The sequence below is a fragment of the Mustela erminea genome, chromosome 9 (genome assembly GCF_009829155.1).
Source record: "Mustela erminea isolate mMusErm1 chromosome 9, mMusErm1.Pri, whole genome shotgun sequence".
Lineage (NCBI taxonomy): Eukaryota > Metazoa > Chordata > Mammalia > Carnivora > Mustelidae > Mustela > Mustela erminea.
The window spans coordinates 90,513,230-90,530,290 of NC_045622.1; positions in this window are offsets into that span (position 1 = coordinate 90,513,230).

The window sequence follows — 17,061 nt, forward strand, 5'->3', positions numbered from 1 at the left end:
TCATTAGGAGGTTTCCATGGAAATAATTTTGTATTGTAACATCCAACATAAATAGCTATTCATTCACATATCTGTCCAGAATCAGTGCAAAGTCGCCATGATGGTCCAGGCATATTGAGGGGAGGATGGGACCCAAGTGTGCTCCTGGAAGATTATCAATTATTTGGAATATAGTATTTTAATAGTTGACATTCTTGTTTAGAGAACTCACAATTCAAGGTAGCCATTTCTTTGACCCATTAAAATGTAAGAAGTCACATAGCTAAGTGATATAAAATGTAACAGTGCCAAGAGTTAATGAGTAATATGGAATGTTCTCTCAGGTTTCTTACATAAAATAACTATCAGTTCGTCACGTTGTCTAGCATCAAACTAACATAACTATTGGACTCCAGTGGTTTAGCCTAATGGCCATAAAAGACAATCACACATATTTGGCAAAAGAATAACATTCCCAATTTTATTGTCAAAGTGCCTAGTCTACTAATGATAGAAGTGCCTATCCTTTTCTTTTGGTGATTGTGCAATATGTCTCATCACACAATAAAGATAGGATCAAGAAGAGACATCAAAGACTTAAAATGGCATCACCATTCAAGTATGCGTCTATGTTGGATAAGCCGTTTAAGGCCTACTTAAAGTAGTGTGAGTTTAATAGGACCCTTGTTTGTCAAAGTGTTCTATATATTCTACTTCAATTTGAATGTACTTTGTTTTTAATGCTCAAAACTGTCCAGTTATTAAAAAATATTTCAGATTTGCAGTATGTGAATCAATCTGACACAAGATTTTCCAAATTAGCAAAAATATTCTTTCACTGAAGGTTGCTGGGGGGAGGGGGGTTGGGAGAAGGGGGGTGGGGTTATGGACATTGGGGAGGGTATGTGCTTTGCTGAGTGCTGTGAAGTGTGTAAACCAGGCGATTCACAGACCTGTACCCCTGGGGATAAAAATATATGTTTATAAAAAATAAAAAATTAAAAAAATATATTCTTTCAAAACTAGATGAAAGTCTTGTATTATAAAAGACATGCTGAAGACTATATTAAATATCCAAATCCACCATGGCCTTTCACCACAGTAAGCACTACTTTACGGCTCTATCAAAAGTTGCGCTTTATGAAATAAGTCAGTCAGAGAAAGACAATTATCATATGACCTCTCTGATATGAGGAGTTTGAGAGGCAGAGTAGGGGTGCATGGGGCGTAGGGAGGTAAAAATGAAACAAGGTGGGATTGGAGGGAGACAAACCATAAGAGACTGTTAGTCTCACAAGATAAACTGAGGGTTGCTGATGTGGGAGGAGGGATAGGGTAGCTGGATGATGGACACTGGGGACGGTATCTGCTACGGTGAGTGCTATGAAGTGTGTAAACCTGATGATTCACAGACCTGTACCCCTGGGGCAAATAATACATTATATGTTAATTTTTTTTAAAAAAAAGTTCTGTTTTAGTCTTAAACATCAAGATAATTGCTTAAAAACTGAATTTATTCCTTTTTTGATGTTTGTGAAACTCCTATGTTTATTTCATTTCAGAACACTTATTTGGCTTCCTGCAATTGTTGAAGGTTGGAAAATGCTGGTGATTAGATGTTTATCACCCTTTTCCAACCCCAAACACATGCATGCAGATTTGTCCATGTAAACACACACACACACACACACGCACACACACACCCTTGTTATAAACCCATGGGTGGTGCTTCATATGGGGAAATTAAATAGAAATGTCAAGGAAAGGAATAGGGGGAAAAACATACAAAAGAATCTAAAAATTATCTGATAACATAAAGTCACTTTCTCTGTCATGGGCATTTTAAATGGTCCTCTCTAATCCTAGACCTCCCTTGTTACATATACACACACATGCACACAGACTAAAATTAAATCAACTGGATCACTTTGCAGAAAACTCAAAGATACATGTAATGATAAAAATAATCATCCTACATTCCTGCATGTAATATAAGCCAGAATATAAGACAAACTCCTAATACCTAGGGAGAATATTTATTGTTTTATTGATTGACATGTTGTATAACACTTTTTGAGAAGTGTAAGAAAATAAAAGCATTTGTTTAAGATACTTAATTTATTAATTTCGTTATAACAATACATGACATTATATATCATATAATTTCAAATAGGTGTAGCAATTTAGAAATATTCCTATTTTTGTACTGACAGTTCACAGACACTTTTTCAAAAACTCTCCTTGTCCCTCTTCTACGTCAATGTCTGAGTCCTTACTGGGGTATCTTTTTGAATCACCTGAGTTATTAAAACATACAATTTTTACTTTCTTCAAAATTGTATAACATTATTGCATGAAGCCTGTTTCCATCACTGAAATTTTACACTGAGACACAGGGACCCATTCAGATCACATCTTTTACCTATCATATAAACTTAAACTTGTGAGGTCTATAATATAACTACTTTATAGCCATTTATATGAAGATTTTTAAAAATTAATTAATTTATTAATGTTCCTTTTGAATAAATGTTTTAATTTTCTCTGGATAAATACCCAAATTTATAATTAAATTTCTTTAAAGACTCATTTACAATCATTATCTATTCTTATAATTGTGAAATCAAGTCCCAGGAATAATCACTAACTCTTACAAACTTATTCCACTCCATATTTTTGCCTGTTCCCTAGTCAAGTGGCATCCTAAACAAGCCATTAATTGAGGCCATTTCCCATTAATACATGTTCCCCTTTGTTATTCAAAATAAAATAGCTGAGAAATCATTGGATAATATCAGCAACTTACAAAAGTTCCTGTGAAGGTGACTTCCTCTCTTCTGAAAGGGTAGGGTTGAGACTGAAATGCTATCATATGGCATCTATGCTACTATTGTTAACTAATAGAATTTTGACACCAGATAGTCTACTTCTAACCCAAAGTTTACTAGACCAGTGTGACAGAAAACAAAGTTAGACAGTAGAAGGGGCATTCTAGGAAAAGCAATTTGGAAAGGAGTTGAATTTCTGGGAGCCTAGTGCATAGCCTTTTTCCTCTCCTTCTTCTGACTTCACACACATCGAAAAGAAGCATAGAGTTCTCTTTCTCAGGAAACCTTGGGGAGTCATCAAGCCAGTTAACTCCATCTCATTACCTAGCTAAATGTAGTCCATGGAATCAAAAAAGGATGGGGAAAGTTCTCAGGGGCATGGCAGTTTTGTGAGAGGTTATGAGTTAGCAATGATTTGTCTTAAGACAGTAATCTCTAGACTGCAACAAAATCAATATTGGCAATCAGTACTTAAAAGCTAAATCTATTCATCACTGTTCATTTATTCTAAAAATGTTTAGTCTCTATCAAGTCTTATGGGTAAGTTCAACAGATAGAAAAAGTAGTCCTTGATTGTAGTAGCTGACAGCTACCATGGACTATGTAATAGTTAAAAAAAAAGTTATAAAATTAATAGTTAATATTTACTGAATACTTACTATGTGCCACTACATTCTGCTAATCTCACTAACTAGGAGAAAATTATCTAATTCTCTTAACAACTTCTTCACTAAGCATAAATGTTACCATATTGTACAAAGAATGAAACTAAATCTTGAAGAGGTTTCAGCATTTTGGCCAGAATCACACTGGCCAGAATCACAGCAATGAGTTGGGGATAAGATTCAAACCCATCAGAAGCTAGCTCTAAAATTCACACTCTTAATAAAGTTCTGGTAGATGGTTTTGTTTTTATAGGGCCTATTCTGGGCCAGGTTAAGCTTCTTGGTTCTTTTAACAATTTAGAAAGCCTCAAAGAAAAGCAGAATGTCAACTTTTATCTTTTCTGATATGTTTCTACCTATTGTCAAGGAGTAGTGGCTGGGTTTCATCCACATTATTTTTTAGAAATCACAAAAGCAATCTTAGCTTTATATTTAGCTAAAAGGAAATCTGGCTCAGTTTATCCTGGGCTTTTTAATACCCAAACCAATTAAGATCAGCCTGGAACATTAGCAATAAGAAAATAAAACTAAGCTCAAGTGATTTGAGTCAATAGTATGAATGCTTGCTGACTTAAGTGCTTGTCTTGATTTTAAGTGGAAATGTTAATTAATGATTAAAATAACCAAAATGTGTTTTTGTTGAACTTACTAACTACAGCCAAAACTTGCCTTCATATTTCACACTATTATAGTTTTGGACATGATGAAAATAAATGGAACTAGGCATAAAGACATTTGAGGGATGTATACTGGTATGTTTAGCTGACAATCCAATGGGATGTGGTAAGGAAAATGAACAAAAGAAAACAAAAACTTATCCAGTATTTCCCATTTTAAAAGATTCATAAAACAAAACCCTCAGAGGAAAGTAATTGCAGACAAGTATTGGTGTTTACAAAAATGTGAAATGTGGGAAAGGTAGAAACCACTGTTTCTGTTCCTCTGATTTTATACTTTATTGATCAGAATGTTGTAATTTTCATGGCACTGGGAGGAAAAGACAGGCAAGTAGAATGTAATTATTCAGAATGGAGGCTTGGGAGCAATTTTTGTAATCAATAACCTAACCCTAGAAGGAATAGAGGGTAATATTTAAAACTGTGTTCACAGGAGATTCAGTAATATTGATTTGATTCTCTTTGAGCACATTTCCTAAATTACTATTCTCATTGAATCTTATCTGTATAATCACTCTGTATTTTTAAAACATCTTTTGTATTGGTTAGGGGGAAGAACCCCTCCAAAAGTTGAATGCCTTCCTTCACTTTTTAAAAAATATCAGCCTTATGTTCTATGTAGGAAGATATTATAATTTTTAAAAATATCTTTTGTTCTATGCTCAGGAAAGAGGAAATGATTAAAAGTAGGTGCCTCTTGACAATTTTCAAGTAGGCATATCTCTTAAATTAAAAATACAATCTCACATTTGCCTTTTGATTTCTAGATGTTGTCAATTCAGAAGGGACTATATATACATACGTATTTTGGGGGGCAGCCTGTCTATGATGTCTTAGGCATAGAGAGAAGAATTAAGGTTTTTTCCTTTCTACTTGGCTGTATGAGTGAGACTTTTAGTTTTTTCTATATGCAGAAAACAGACTTAAATAATGTAGAAAATAAAATAATTAACTTTTAAATCACCAAGTTGCCAAACTTCCAAATGATAATAGGATATTCTGTTCTCTTCATATTTGAGATTCTCCCCATGCCCCAACGGCATGGATTTTAGTTCATCTGCTTCATTTTCTTTCTTCATATATGTTTTATATTTCTGTTTACAAATGTTAAAAATAATAGATAATTTGTTTGAGCACTAATTGTTGTATAGATCACTAATAATTAGATCACTAATTTGTTAGATCACTATTTGTTCTTAGAGTCCTAAGAGATCAGTTGATTTTTTTCCCTCCCTCAAACAGCAAGAAAGTCACAAATAGGTGAAAAGAAGGAACAGTGGAAATACAGGGATTAATTAAAACAGTGAATACTTGTGGAAAAGCTATTTGTGGCTCTGCTTATTTCCCTTTTCTACAGACTTAGATGATTTCTCTCCAATGTGAAGAATTTGTGAACATTTCTTTTAACCATAAGAAAATCTCCCTGGGTCTTCATGAATTTCTATACTGTTTCTTCTTTGTTACAAATTCTCTCATCTGAAAAACTGAGAATTAAAGTACCTAATTTAATGGATGTCCTGAGAATTAAATGAAATGATCAACACAAAAGATCCTGGAAAATGTACTGTAAATGTATATTACTGTTATTCTCATGCCTTTGCTAGGATTAATGACATGGGGTCAATCCAGATATTTTCTTCCATTTTACATTTGTAAGTCTATATGTATATGCACAGCCTACCTTAACAGGATTATCTATTCCAATTGTTGAATAATCTGTAGGAATATTTCAGAGAAAAGCTCATTCATTAAAATTAATAATATTGTATGCTCTCACATGAATTCTAACTTTTGGAAGTATCTTATTCCTAAGTACACTCTTGCAGTATCTGACAGTAACCAAATTACCTCAGAGACAATATCCCTAAAAAATTGTTCCAAGTATAGTGATTTGCTTTACCGAAGGTAATTTGATTTCTGGCTTCCGGTTTTGTAAATAGGGAGAATTACAGCCACATCTTCTGGATTCCCAAACATGCATTTTCTTTGGACCAACTGACAGTGAACTGAACTCTGACTCATAGAGTTCTGTCTTTAACAACACAATTTCTCCAGTACTATGATGGAATGATCCCAAATAGGATGGAAGGTTTTCCTGGGAACATAATGGCCTCAGGGGAATGGACTGAAGACCCTGTTCCCTACATGAGGACCATGAAAGCCATTTGTTAGCAATAGGTAATGAACAATGAATTCCATCCTATAAGGCAAGAAGCACTGATTAGATTTTTTGCTAGATGAGGCTCTATCCATCTCAAAAGACCTTCTGATCTTAATTCATTTTCTTCAGTGTGCCTCAGTGAAGGTCTCAAAAAATGAAAACATAACACAGTGGTGTGATAACTTTGCTCTAATCAGGCTTACTTAGTAATGAAGAATAAGATAAACTCAACTACTTTTGCCTGAATGTTGACATTATGCTCTGAACATGTATTTGGAGGCAAAACAAAACAATTGGGTTTTTCTAAGACACCATCTATAATATTTAAAGTACTTTCATTTCTTTTTTCTCAAATTAATCTGGTCCTTATATTTTCATCATCCTGAGGTGTTAAACAAATATAGAACAAGCACCTGTAGCTTGGCTATTTTTCCTATCAATCACTCAGAATCCTTTTTCACTGTGGGTACTATAAATATAAGTATATAACGAAAGATCATCAATTTACTTAAATTTTAAAATGATCAAGGGCTCCATAAATATCAAAAATGAAAGAATTTTTAAAATGGCCAAGGACCAAACATAAGTTTTCTGAAAATATATGATAATGAAAGGAATCATAAGTTACAATGTAAATATAAATCTGTCAATTAACGGTTACTACATCTATTTGGGGGGGGTTAAAATTAAAATAATACTCAAAGTTATAAAAGACTAGTAATGAGAACATTTTACATTCAACCTTGACATTTCCTTATACCAAGTTCCTAGAAGAGCTGGGAAAATATTAAGTTAGTAAACATTTTTGAGTCAGTACAACCTTATGAGGTAGATATCATTAATAGCTCTATTACACAGATCAGAAAAATTAGCATAAGTAAATATTTCTGATTTCCAGTTCCATATGTTTGAAGTCACCACTCTATCCTAACAGCAAGTAAAAGTCAAACAGGTTGAAAAAAATCAACAACTCTTCAGGGAAAACCACTGACCCCAAGATTGGAGAGACAAACAGGCAGGTATGGGAAATTGTGGCTTACCTGAGCAGAGATGCAAGAAAGGAAATCATTCTGGGAATAGGTGCTGGCTAGAAAAACCTGAATGATAATTGACAAATTGCTAGAGCTCAGGGTAGACAACTCTAATGGTTAAAAGATCCAAGGGGGGGGGTCCCCTGCAATACTGTGAGTTTTTCTTCCAGGAGCTTGACTAGGTACTCACAGTAAATATCAGAAAAAAATTCCCTCATGTTTCTGACAGAGGTAGGAGGAAAAGGCCTATATTTAAATATACCAGAGCATGCTGTTTTTTTCTTAACAAAGTCTTTCCTCAGGAGAAACTAGTTAACCAGAACCTAATCTGCTAGAATATTAGCAGGGTCTAACTGGCCTGGGGACAGAGAAATGCCCAAATATAGACAGATGTAACCTTCCACATGGGAGAAGGGAAATACCTATTTTCTGCCCACTCTAGCCAACCTGTCTCACCTAAGGGGGAAGAAAAAAACCTGAAAAACACTTAATGAAGTTCAGTCTAAATGCACAAGATCACTGTAAAACCTGGACTTAATAACAGGATTATTGGATGCGTCCTTTCTTCTCCCCACCTTACCCTCACCCTACTACCACATTACTAAAGCCCATTTACAACAGGTCCTTTTACATAGTACAACATGTCCAGCTATGAAGAAAAAAAAATTATAAGGCATACCAGAAGGCAAAAAAAAAAATATGATTTCAAGAGGCAGAGCAAGTATCAGAACTAGACACAGAAAGGATGTTGGAATTATCTGACCAGGAATTTAAAACAACTATGATTAGTATTCTAAGGGCTCTAACATATGAGGCAGACTGCAGCATGCAAGAATAGATGGGCCAATAGCAGAGAGATGGAAAAATAAGAAATAACCAAAAAGAAATGCTAGAGATCAAAAAGACTATAACAGAGATGAAAAATGTCTTTGATAGGCTTATTAGTGGATAGGACAGGTCTGAGGAAAATGATCTTTTAGCTTGGGGATATCTCAATAGAAACCCTCAAGACAAATATAAATGAACAACAACAACAAAAAAAAAAAAAAAAGAAAACAACAACTGCAAAATATTCAAGGACTGTGGGACAAATACCAAAAGTGTAATATATGCATATTGGGAATATCAGAAGAAAAAGAGAGGAAGCGACAGAAGACATATTGAAAATAATGACAGAGAATTTCCTGAATTAATCTCAAACACTAAAACACCAAGCAAGATAAATTCCAAAGCAAAACAAAACACAACAAATAGGTATATCACTGTCACAGTACAGAAAATCAAAGATTAAAAAAAAAAAAATCCTGGAAGAAACTAGAGATAGAAACTACTTTACAATGGGGAAAATAATAAAAGTCAGATATGACTTGTCAGAAACCATCCAAACAACAAGAGAATGAGTGAAGTATTTAAAGTATTGGAAAAAGAAAAGACACACCAATCTAAAATTCTTTATTCTGTGAAATTATCCTTCAAAAGTCAAGAAGAAATAGACTTTCTCAGGCACAAAAATTAAGGAAAACTGTTGCCAATAGATTTGATTTGTAAGAAAAATTTAAGAAGTTATTTGGAGAGAAGAAAATATATAGGCCAGAAACTTGGAGTTACGTAAAGAAAGGAAAGCATTGAAGAAGGAATATGTGAAGATTAAATAAAAAATTCATTTTTATTATTATTAATTGATCTAACAAATTATACTTTGTTCAAAATAATAATAGCAATAGTGTATTCAATGATGTGTGTTTATGAATATCATATAGCGATTACGGATTCTTATATATAAGCAAAATGGATGATAGTGATAATACAAGGCATGAGAGGGAGGAATGAGGATTATGTTGCTATTATACTCACATTATTCCAGAGGTGGTGTAGTTTATTTGAAACTAGACTTGGATTAGTTATAAATATATATTGCAAACTCTAATGCAACCACAAAAAAGAGTTTAAAAGCATATAAATGATATGCTAAGAAAGGCAAGAACATGGAATCATAGGATACTAAATTAAAACCACAAAAGTAAAATAAGTGGAAGACAAAGAAACTTCAACAAAGAACAGGGCAACAAGTAAGAAATAGTAACAAATATGGTTGATATCAGTCCAATTATATCAATAATTCAGCAATTACTTTGAATGTCAGTCATCTGCACTAAATAAAAGACAGAGTGCCAGAACAGGTTAAAAAAAGACCTAACCATATGTTATCTACAAAAAAAAACACTAAAAAGATAAAGGCACATATAGATTAGAATTAAGTGGATGCAGAAATATTTACCATGCAATCACTTACCACTTATCAAAAGAGAGTAGAGTATCTACATTAAGTTCAGACAGAGCAGAATTCAAAGCAAGGAAAGTTACAAAGAATAAAGAAGAATATTACATAATGATAAAGAAATTTATTTTCCAAGCAGACATAAAAATTCTTAGTGTGTATGAACCCAACAGAACATCAAGTTAGTAAGGCATAAACTCCTGGAACTGCAAAGGGGAATGGGTGAATCTACTATCATTGTTGGAGGCTTTAGCATTCCTCCATCAGAAATGGATGGATCCAGTAGCCAGAAAATCAGCAAGGACAATTGAACTCAAAAACACTAAGAATCAACTGCATATAAATGTATCTATAGACTACTTCATTTGACAATAGCAGAATACACAGTCATCTCAAGTACACCAGAAACATTCACCAAGATAGATTACATGCTGGGCTATAAAACAAACCTGCACAAATTTAAAAGAATATAATTCATATGATGCCTGCTTTCAGAACACAAACTGAATTAGAAATCAATAATTCACTTATTTCACTCAGCATAATCTCTTCTAGTCTTGTCCATGTTGATATCAACATTGATACCATCATTGATATCAACATGGACAGGACTGGAAGAGATTATGCTGAGTGAAATAAGCCAATCAGAGAGTCAATTATCATATGGTTTCACTTACTTGTGGAGCGTAAGGAATAACAAAGAGGACATTGGAGATGGAGAGGAGAAGTGAGTTGGGGGAAATCGGAAAGGGAGACAAACCATGAGAGACTGTGGACTCTGAGAGACAACTGAGGGTTTTGGAGGGGGAGCTGGTGTGAGTCTGGTCATGGGTACTGTGGAGGGCACGTATTGCATGGAGCACTGGGTGTGGTGCATGATGAATGAATTTTGGAACACTGGAAAAAAAATAAATTTTGAAAAAAATAAAGAAGGAAAAGAGAAATCAATAATAGATAAATGGAAAATACAAAATACATGGAGATAAAAAACAACCCACTTCTTAAAATCAAATAACAAAAAGCCAAAAAAAAAAAAAACACTTCTAAGTAACACATGGGCCAAATAAGATCTCAGGAGAATTTAAAAAAATATATTTTGGATAACACAATTTATCAAAATTTGTGAAATGTAGCAAATACAGTGCTTGGAGGAAAGCTATCACACTGAATATATGTATATATCTTAGAAAAAGGAGAAAGATCTAAAATCAATAATCTGTTCCCACCTTAGGAAAATAGAAAAATAAAAGAAAATTAAATACCATTAAGCAGAAGAAAAGATATAATAAGAAAAGGAGCATATAAGTCAAATTTCAGGCTATCTGGAAAAAGAACATTCCTGATAGAGGAAACAGAAAGTGCAAAAGCACCAAGGAACAGGTATATCTGAAAAAATTGAAGAATGAAGAGAAAACCAGTGTGGACAGAATAGAAAAGTAAGGGAAGAATATTACAGGATAAAAACCAAGAGGATGCCACAGATCAGATCATGTAAAGGGTTGCAGGATATAGATAAGACTGAATTTCATTGTGAGTAAAAAGAAAACCATTAGAATGATTTTTTTTTTCAAATTGAAACACACACACACACACACACACAGTGGCTGTGTTCAGAAGGATATGGAAAGAGCAGAACACAAGAGTCGAAACAGAAATGTCATTTTAGAGGCCATTGAAATAACCCAGGTTTAAGATGATAATCTCGCAATAGAATGGTAACAGATAAAGCAGTGATGCATACTATTATTTTAAATACATGTTGAAAATAAAATTAAAAGCATATCTTAATAGAGTTCATGTAAAGTGTGAGAGAAAGACAAGAACATAGGATCTTGAGGATAATGATAAAAATAGTCCACAGAATAAAAAATGGGTTTGGGGGTGGGGTGGGTGTCGAAATGAAAGAATGGTACCCTACTATTAACATAATAAAACAAAAGGGAAAAGAACAAAAAATTGAAAATTTAATAAATACTTAAGAACTCTTAAAAGTCAAAGAAATATCATAGTTTGAATACAAGAAAAAGTGAGCTGGAAGAACTGGCAGTCATGGTCTGTCACTAAAATTTTGAAAGATGAGCATTTTGTAATGTGATGGCCTGGGGTGAATGAGGAGTGGGTGGTAAAGAAAGATAGCTGAGATATTAAGGATACAATGCATTAGATAGGTAATGAGTATAAATATGTGAAATCTAAATTCATTAAATTCACTGAAAAAAAAAAAATCCAGAATAGTCACCCAGAACTCTGTTATCTGAAAGTTTAACTCTTTAACTAATGAGTGGGAATGATTGGGAATCCTGGAGGTAATCAGCTCTGTAATGAAGTGGCACAGGATGGCATGATATTCAAAGAAGCTTTTTTTGCATTTTTTTTAAATTTCTGTATTGTTTTGGTTCTAAAAAGTTAGAAAACTAAATGATTGTGGAGATTCAATGATAAGCAGGAGCTGGGGTACTTGCCACAATTTATCTTTTGTACATTTGAGACAGGGTAAGAAAGCCCCTTCCGCTTGAGAGGGCTGCAAGGAAGATGGTGCATTTGGTAGGCTACCAGACTTCCAGGAGGAAATAGAGATAAAGAAAAAACAAAGAAAAAGAACTCCTAAGAGAGTTCAAATGAGCATAGTAAAGGAGTTTATAGCAATCATGGCACAGAAGTCAGATAGGTTGGCTGCTTGAATCAAACTTGAATGTGGCCTGGGCAGAATAGTATAAGTGTGCAATTTTGCCTGGTATTAGCTTAAAGGGATTGAACTCCACTAAGTGACTGAGACATAATTATATACATATAAGACATCACAGTTTCTTAGGAAAAAGTGAACAATTATTTTAAGCAAGATTATTAAATACTTAGCTAAGTGGTTTAGGGTACTCATAGTAATTCCTTTTTCTGAGCAATGTCAGGGAAGAAATAGAAATGTTTTCACCATGGATTGCATAAAATATATGTACATATGTAGGAGAATGCATTTAAAGTATTTTTATGGAACACAGGAAAGAGCAGATCAATAAGAAGAGGGCGAAAAAGGGAGTGGGAAAAAATCTTCTGACTACCTGAGAATGGTGAATCTTGTTTGGCTTTCATTTCAGGGTAAAGAGATGAACTGACGTCTGTCAAAGATGTCAGTCTGGAGAATATCCTTAAGCAGGCTGAGTAGGGGCATTGACAAGTGATCCCTGAAGCATACATGGCAGGCTGCGAGTGTCCTTCCCTTAAGACCTACACTGCAGTAAGTCCAGGTCTTATACCATATTCTTATGGAAAAGACTCATGCCTTAATTATTGTTTCTGCTAATAGAAGTTTGAGAGATTTCTGTGTCACAGCCTCGTAGTAGAGAACTGAAAGAAATGCATAGCAGATATGTCATGGGAAAGAGTATAAAACCTTCTCCAACACTTGAAAGTAGCTGGTGTTTGTAGGCCAAAGGGTTACTTTTCCTTATCCATAGAATTTCAAAGTGTGCCCCTACAAGTTTGCTTAGTGCTCCTATTTGTATATTATACTTAAAGATACAACAGAAAGTGTCAAATTTTCACTTTAGCTGTAGATCATCACTCCTAATTAAAAGTCTTCTTGAGTTCAACAAGTTTTGTGTTCATTCTAAATAGATGATGTACAGGGAAATAGTCCAAGATGGTGGAGGAGTAGGAGACATTAGTTTCATCTGGTTCCAAGAATTCAGCTAGATAGTTATCAAATCATTCTGAACACCTGCAAACTCAACCAGAGATCTAAGAAAATAACTGCAACTCTACAAATAGAAAAAGTGACCACTTGCTGCAAGGTAGGAAGTGCAGAGAAGTGAATCTGAGGTGATATATAGGAAGATAAACCATGGGGAGAGGAACCCTCCATAAGCCAGCTACCAGAGTGATAGAGAAGTGGAGCACAGACTTGGAAGTCTGCTGTAATGAGAGACATCACTACCTAAAAGGTGTTCAGGTGGTGAAGCAGGGCAGAATCCTAGGTGGGACAGTGTGGTCTCAGGATGCCCAGGGTCACAGAAAGAATGGGAATGCCTGACTCCAGCAGAACTCCCAGACATCAGAGCAAGGAGCCTGGATGCAATCAGCAACCCCAGGAGTGGGCTTTAAGCTCAGTTTTGCTATAAACTGCAAACCATGGCACTGTTCTGTGACCACTCTCTGAGCAGAGGCTCAGCAAACAGCAGAACCATGGGGAGATCCCTCTACCCGACCACGACAGGAGGTATAGGTGTTCACTTCAGAATTCTACAGGGTTTAGAGACAGGAAATGGGGTTGTATGCCTGAGATAGAAACTCTCGGTCACAGGCTGGGTAAGCATGGAATATGGCTGGAGACCAGCGAGACCCCTAAAGTGGCACTGAAAGACTTCAGGGAACAAAACCCACATAGAACAATCAGGAACAACTTAATTAGCCTGGCCCTTGGCAAGGGTGGTGAAATTCTGCCAGGGCAAAGACACCTCAGAATCAGAGCAACAGGTCCCCCCCTGTAGAAGATAAGCAAGAACATCTGGCTAAGATCAAGATTATCAAGCACACAGAATTGTAAAACTCCAATGCTAGGGGGAAATCGTGTATAGAACTCACAGTTGGTTTGTTTATTTATTTTCTACATGATTCTTTAGTCTTTCAATTTCAACTTTTTTCTCTTTCCTTTTTCAACAAATTTCTTATTTTATCAACTTTTTTTGAAATCATTGTAATTTTCAATATTACAGTTACATTCCATCCTTCCATTTATTTAATTTTATTTTTGTGTGTGTGTGTGTATATATATATATATATATATATATATATATATATATATATAAAAGTTTTTCTTTCTTTATAATTTTGGGATGTAGTTTCTTCTCACAAACAGAACAAAATATACCCAGAATGGGGGGTATTGTTCTGTTCTCTTCAAATGTCTAATCATATTCTCTTTTACTCTTTCTTTTTTTTTTTTTAATATTAAAAAAATCCAGTTTTGTTTTGTCACACACACACACACACACACACACACACATACACATATATATTTACAATTTTGAGATGTAGTTTCCTCTAACAAACAAACCAAAATACACTCAGCATATAGTGTATTGTTCTGTTCTGTTTACCTGTCTGTTTATATTCCTTCATTATTTTTGTCTTTTGATTTTCATTTTTACAATTATATTCTATCCTTTTATTGTATTTAATCTTATATTTCCACATATAAGTTTTTCTTTCTTTACAAATTTGGAATCTAGTTTTCTAACAAACAGACCAAAATATACACAAGATCCAGTGTATTGCTCTGTTCTGTTCACCTGTCTGATTTTATGCTCTCTTTCTCTTTTTTAAATTTTTATTTTGTTTTTGGTTTCAGGTCTCTTCTGATTTGTTTAGTATATATTTCTCTGGGGTCATTGTTGTCATCTTAGTACTTTGTTCTTTTATTCATCTATTATTCTCTGGAAAGACTGACAAGATGGAAAAGCTCACCTCAAAAAAAGAAAACATGAGGCAGTATTGACTTCCAGGAACCTAATCAATATGAGTATAAGTAAGATGTCAGAACTAGAGTTCAGAATAGTGATTATAAAGATACTAGCTGGACTTGTAAAAAGCATAGAAGACAATCAAGAATCACTATTTGGAGAAATAAAAGAACTAAAATCTAATCAAGTTGAAATAAAAAAGGCTATTAATAAGATACAATAAAAATGGAGGCTACAACTGCTAGGATAAACAGACAAAAGAATTAGTGATATAGAAGTCAAAATGATGGAGAATAAAGAAGGTTAAAAAAGAGAGACAAGGGCCACCTGGGTGGCTCAGTGGTTTAAAAATCTCTGTCTTTGGCTCGGGTCATGATCTCAGGGTCCTGGGATCGAGCCCCACATTGGGCTCTCTGCTCAACAGGGAGCCTGCTTCCTCCTCTCTCTCTCTCTCTGCCTGCCTCTCTGCCCACTTGTGCTCTCTGTCAAATAAATAAATAAATAATCTTTTTAAAATTTTTTAAAAAAGAGAGAGACAAAACTGCATCACAAGGGGGAGAACTCAAGAGATAAATGATATCATAAAGTGTAAAATATTAGAATAATTGGGATCCCAAAAGAATAGAAAAAGAGAAGGGGTGGAGGAGATGGCATATAGATATATCGGAGCAAATTATAGAAAAGAACTTCCCTAATCTGGGGAAGAAAACAGGCATTCAATCAGCAGGCACAGAGAATCCCCCTCAAAATCAATAAAAATAGATCAACTTTCAACATATCATAGTGAAACTTGCAAATATCAGAGACAAAGAGAAAATCCTTAAAGCAGTTTGGAACAAGAGGTTCATAACCTACAAGGGTAGAAACATTAGACTGACAGCAGACCTATCCACAGAGTCCTGGCAGACAAGAAAAGATGGCATGATATATTCAGGGTGCTAAATGAGAAGACTATGCAGCCAAGAATACTTTACCCGATTAAGCTGCCATTCAAAATAGGAGAGACAAAAATCTTCCAGGACAAACTGAAACTAAAAGAATTTGTGATCACTAAAACAGCCCCTTCAAGAAATAATAAAAGGGATCCTATAAGCAAAGAGAGAGCCCAAAAGTAACATAGACCAGAATGGAATATAGACAATATAGAGAAAATGACTTTACACGAATTACAATGGCACTGAATTCATCTTTCAATACTCTGAATGTAAATGGGCTAAATGTTCCAATCAAAAGACACAGAGTATCAAATTAGTTTTAAAAAACAAGAACCCACTGGTATGCTGTATGCAAGAGACTCATTTTATAACAAAAGACACCTCTAGACTGAAAGTGAGGGAGTGGGAAAAAAAGTTGGGGTAACAATCCTTAAATTGGACAAATTAAATTTTAAACCAAATATCATAATAGAAGATGAGGAAGAACACTGTATCACACTTAAAAGGTCTATCCAGCAAGAAGATCTAACAATTTTAAATTGTTATGTCCCTAACATGGGAGCAACCAATCATATAAGCCAAATAATAATAAAATTAAAGAAACACATTGATAATTATACAATAATAGTAGGATCCTTAACACCCCACTTACTGAAATGGACAGATCATCTAAGAAGAAGATCAAAAAAGGAAACAGCTTTGAATGACACAGTGGACCAGATGGACTTCACAGATATATTCAGAGCATTCATCCTAAAGCAACAGAACACACATTCTTCTCAGTGTACATGGAACATTTTCCAGAATAGATCACATACTGAGTCACAAATCAGATCTCAACCAGCACCAAAAGATTGGGATCATTCCTGCATATTTTTAGACTATGATGCTTTGAAACTTTAATGCAGTCACAAGAGGAAATTTGGAAAGAACTCAAATACATAGAGGCTAAAGTGTATCCTATTAAAGAATTAATGGCTCAAACAGGAAATTAAAGAATAATTTAAAAAATCATGGAAACAAATGATAACGAAAACAGAACTATTCAAAA